Consider the following 5,039-nt stretch of genomic DNA (forward strand, 5'->3'; position numbering starts at 1 on the left):
ATTACTCTCTCTTTGTTTACTCTTTTGGAATTATCTTATGAATTTATAGGGATACCTTTCTCAGAGGTCTCTTCCTTGAGTCTAAATGAGAAGTGAAGTAGGAGCCTGTCTACTCTGATGATTTCTTTTCTCCCATTTCATATATTTTATTTTTTTAATGATTTTGGCCTGGACAGGCCAGATTTGGGCATATTTCTCATTCCCTCGACTCTCTTTCCTCTTTCTCTCTTCTTAATCTGTTAGGACTGGAAATAGCTTCTACTTTTCTTTATTTCTTCATGTTGGGAAAGAGTTCCATTTTGTAAAATTCTATAATCAAATTGCAAGGATTACCTCTTGATATTTTAAATGGGAGAAAGATGATAAGAAAATAAACACAAACCCCCTTTTCTAGACGAATCCTAGCTTTCGCTATTGTCTTGCTGTAGACTTTAAAATTCAAACGAGATGGCAGAAGCCAAATCTTAACTGTTTGTAGTCACGTTGTAACTGCTGTCTTTCCTCTTGGCGCTCCCTAACCGTTGGTCTTGAAGTAGGTACATACCTCAGACAAGGAGAAAAAAAGGCAATACAAAGATAAAAAAACACACTGATATTTTTAAACACATTACTTTTTGCAGGGATTTTCTTATACAGAGAAGGTAGAAAAGACCCATCATCTAAGGAATTTGTCTAACTCTTTGTACACGAAGCTTTTCTAAAAAAAGTTGTATGTGTATAGGGCACAGCTTGGAGCAATGCCAAACTACTCTAACAATATCTAACAGTACAACTGTTCCCAGGCTAATAGAGGGACTGGTGAAACTATAGTATCATATTTGGATCGATTGTTAGTTTCTTAATCAGTGATTAGGAGGAGTGTCAGGATTTTAGCAATACCGTTTCAAAAAGCGTCGGAGCACATAGCCTTCCAGGCCACATGAGCATGAGCCAGAACCACCATGCTGCCTATCACCTGGAACATTCACAATAACCTTGGAAACACAGATGCTGGGGCACCAGACCAACTCAAAGGACATTGTTTTTGTGTCTGCTTCCTTACAGGTGCAGAGGCAGGCTGAGCAAGCATTGGCTTATCATCTCAGGGGAGATTGTCAGATTTTTTCTGCCCAGAAATAAGATCAAAATGGAAATTATATGTTAGAAAGATCTTTGAAGAATTTATATTAGAGACCTGATTTTCCATGATGTACTAAGTTTGTAACTTATTTACACAACTCAAAACATCCAGAATTTTGTTGAACCTTTTGAGCACAGTGGGAACATGGCTCCTGGGGTCTGGGTTTTGAGTATGACATACAGCTCTATGCAATAAAGATAAGAAAATTATAAATCTATTTGTGCCATGCTATGAGAACGTCACATATATTTGAATTAATACAAGTAGAATATTCAGTAGAATATATTTGTCTTTCTCGAGATTTGGGGAACACATCTGTGTGCTATTTCAGACAGTGCCAGTGGTATCATGCATCCATGCATTCTTTCAGCCATTCAAGATTCAACACACATTTACTGAGTAGTAACTACTTTTCAGGTATTGTTGAAGGCAGCAAAAAATGAAGGCAGATGTGTATTGGATAGCAATTTTGATTGAATGATAGGAGAAATCTACATCTTCATTCAAAGCCAGACAAGACAAGTTCCTTAAAAAATGAGTTAATTATTTGCTAAGAAAGGAGATAACATCTCTAATAATGATTTATTTTTCTATCAGGAAAGTTTATTTAATTATCTGATGTTGTCTACATATGTAGAAGTAGATATTTCTACAGAAAATCATCATATCTTAAAAAATTTTAGAACTGGAAAAAAATTTAAACACCATTTACTTGAGTTCTTTAGAGAACAGAGTTCAGTAGATTTTATGAGATTCAGTGAGAAGGATTAGGCTCATTTTATCTAATCCCATTATCAATTAGGCACAGAATTGACCTTACTAGAACAATGTTAATTAAACACAAAACTACCCTCGATCTCTTATTTCTCACCCCAAAACATACTCCTTTTGCCTGTAGGAGTATTTAAAAAGAAGGAAAGTCAAGAAAATAAAACTGCCAAGTGAAACTTCACCTGATCTGACTACATACAAAGAAGAGATGTTCTGGTACATATTCTCCAAAGATGTTCACCATCGATTCCTTTCCTCCTCATATGCACATGTTGCCCTTCACATTAAAATATTGAGTCTAATTTTCCATCTCTTGAATGTAGCGTGGATTTAGCGACATGCTTGAACAACAGGTAGTGGTGAAATGATGTTCGCAGACTCCCACGTCAAGTCATATAATGCCTTGGAACTTCTGCCCTGTGTCTTTTGGAAGGCTTGCTCATGGGTGCTTCCTCTGGAACTCAAGCACCATGCTGTCAGAAGCTCACACCACATATAGAATACATGTGACCAGTTCCTGTAATTAAGAGCCATGCTGAACCCCCAACCAACAGCCAGCATCAACTATGAGTCTGTTGAGCTTTCAAATGACTCCAACCTCAGCTGCCATTTGACAGAACGCACATGAAAAAACCTAAGCAAGAACTGCCAAAATGAGCCAAGTCAATTCAGAGAACCACAAAAGATAGTTGTTTTAAGCCACTGTTTTGAGGTTATTATGCAGTTTCAGCTATGTCCATTCTGGGTCTAATCGATAACTTTGGAATAAACCTAATCCTTCTTGCTAAATCTTATGGAATTTATTGAACACTGTTCTTCAAAGGGCTAAATTAGATGATCTTAAAATTACTTCCAATTCTATGATTCTCTAAGAAAAGTTGATTTTTTTTTTCTGCAGAAATATCATGTCAGAATAGATGATCACTAGTCTTCAGGACTAGATTTGTCACTGCAGTATCAACTGGTTAAAAATGCAATTCATTGTAATGGAAATTATTCTTTTACAAAAATTTTCTCATAAAGATCCTAATTCTCTATGTGGACCCCAAACATCACAACCCATAGGTCATTCATCTTTAATCAAGAATTATTGTCTTCAGCCGTGCTACCCTGAACAAGCCCGATCTCGTCTGATCTCGGAAGTTAAGCAGGGTCAGGCCTGGTTAGTACTTGGATGGGAGACCACCTAGGAAGACCAGGTGCTGTAGGTGTAAAAAAAAAATAAAAAAAAATAAAAATAAAAGAATATGAAATTATAGTTCATAGTACAGTAAGAGGTAAAATCGGAAATTTAGAAAAATTATTGTATGTGGCCAACATTTCTTATATTCTCTTTCTACTATCAAACTTAGTACTCTAAAGACTAAGATAACAACCTTTTACATCTTGGTACCTTCTGAGTTACCTTTATTCGGGACACGTTTGCTTCATACTATCTTTAAAGAGGCAACATATCTTTAAAGAGGGTACTTTAAACTTAGAATTGGGTTAAAATTCCAATTTTGTAACATCTCCAATTATATGATCTTAGGCAAATCCCTGCCCCCCCCCAACCCCGAGCAAAAGAAAAAAAATAGTAGCATGTAGTCCCAAATGTTTAGAAGAAAATAATTGAAAAATTATTTAAAACTGCACTTTCTTGGGGTTGTAAATTCTCTTGTAATCTCTATCAGTAAAGTGTTCGAAGAACTTCATGGTGAGGCCAAGCTGGTGTTGTGGGTGGTAGTAAGATCTTTGTTCTTAGGGACAGGGAATACTGCAAGAGATACTTTCTGTTCTTTTTTTCCGGCTATAGTACTCTCTGAAGACAGCCTCTTTGCCTTTAAAGAAGTTATGTTCTCCCATACCAGAGTTCTTTCCTTCTCAGGAAAACCAGATTCTATTTTGCTTCTGGAATCTGCCAAAAAAAAAAAAAAAAGAAAGAAAGAAAAGAAAGATTTCTTGTTAAGCCAGACCTATTGCATTTGGATTTTCTCCTTTGGTTCCCTACTGTTCTTGCAAAACTTTGGAGCTGACCTAATGTAGCTTGCAAAAAGTGCCAGTTTAATTGAATGGTTCTATGTAAGTTTGCAGTTTTGCCTCTCCTAGCATCATTAGAGACACTGATACAGAGAATTCAATTTTTAAAACCTATTCTAGCCCACTCGGTGTCTCTGGCATCGGGTGGCAATATTTTTAGTTGTGGTGCAGAAGATGATAAGGTTTGAATCTTTAGGCTGACAGGAGTCTAGTGTGAACAGGAACTGGGATGCAAGGGCCACACTTTGAGAGTATCTTAGATCTGTTTTCTGCTAGAATCCTATTTGCTGCTTACTGAAGGGAATGATGGGAAGATAATAATGTGGGATGTAAGCAGTGAAGATGAGAAAAAACAGGAGTCTTACAAAACATACCCAGAGGAAGAAAACTAAAAGAGCACGATATACCAAGCAGGATAGAGACACTAATGCTTTAGTAACAGATGAAGAACGTGGCAAAATTTTGCCAAAGCTAAGTATCGAACATGAAGAAAAAGTGAACTGGTTCTTGAGGATAGAAAACAAAGGGATACCAAAATATATTAGTAGCTGACGAGTAACTAGTTGCATATCTGTATATCCCTTAAATGAATTTTAAATCCAACAAAAACATTTGAAAAACTGTAAGGAAAAAAAAAAGCTTTTGTCTCTTTTTCAATATTTGATTTCTAATATTGGAAGTTTTTATTAATCAATATTTAGCCTAGCTGATAACAGTTTATAGACAGAAATGAGATGGTTACATATATCCTTGTTGTTTTAGCAGACCTACTCTGAAAGTCTGCTCATGGTACGGCAGTGAGAATGCCCAATATTTTCCTCTTAGGCTTTCTACTAGCATGACATTGCAGATTTTGGAGAGGAATTTGAGACATCGTTTCATAACCTTGCATTAGGTAGGATTTTGTCATCTGAGAAGAAACCCTTTGGAGAAATGTACCCTTGAGTATTTATTTTGCATCACAGAAAAACTCTATAAATATTAGTATTATATTCAGTGTTCCTTTGCAGCTCATAATCTCTTGAGCCAGATTATTTTCATAAACAGCTATAGGGAAGTAAAGATGAGACCAGGTACACAATGAATTTTCAATAAAGAATTTTAGGGCCACCCAAATAAAACAAATATT

At 36.1% G+C, this 5,039-nt stretch overlaps 2 pseudogenes; both read left to right on the forward strand.

The window, feature by feature from the left end:
- Positions 1-2,983: 2,983 nt before the first annotated feature.
- Positions 2,984-3,102, forward strand: LOC111736983 (annotated as a pseudogene).
- An 840-nt stretch (positions 3,103-3,942) lies between these two features.
- On the forward strand, positions 3,943-4,507 carry LOC111736859 (annotated as a pseudogene).
- The last annotated feature ends 532 nt before the right edge of the window (positions 4,508-5,039 follow it).

Source organism: Pteropus vampyrus, unplaced genomic scaffold (assembly GCF_000151845.1).
Source record: "Pteropus vampyrus isolate Shadow unplaced genomic scaffold, Pvam_2.0 Scaffold1, whole genome shotgun sequence".
NCBI classification, from domain to species: Eukaryota; Metazoa; Chordata; class Mammalia; order Chiroptera; family Pteropodidae; genus Pteropus; species Pteropus vampyrus.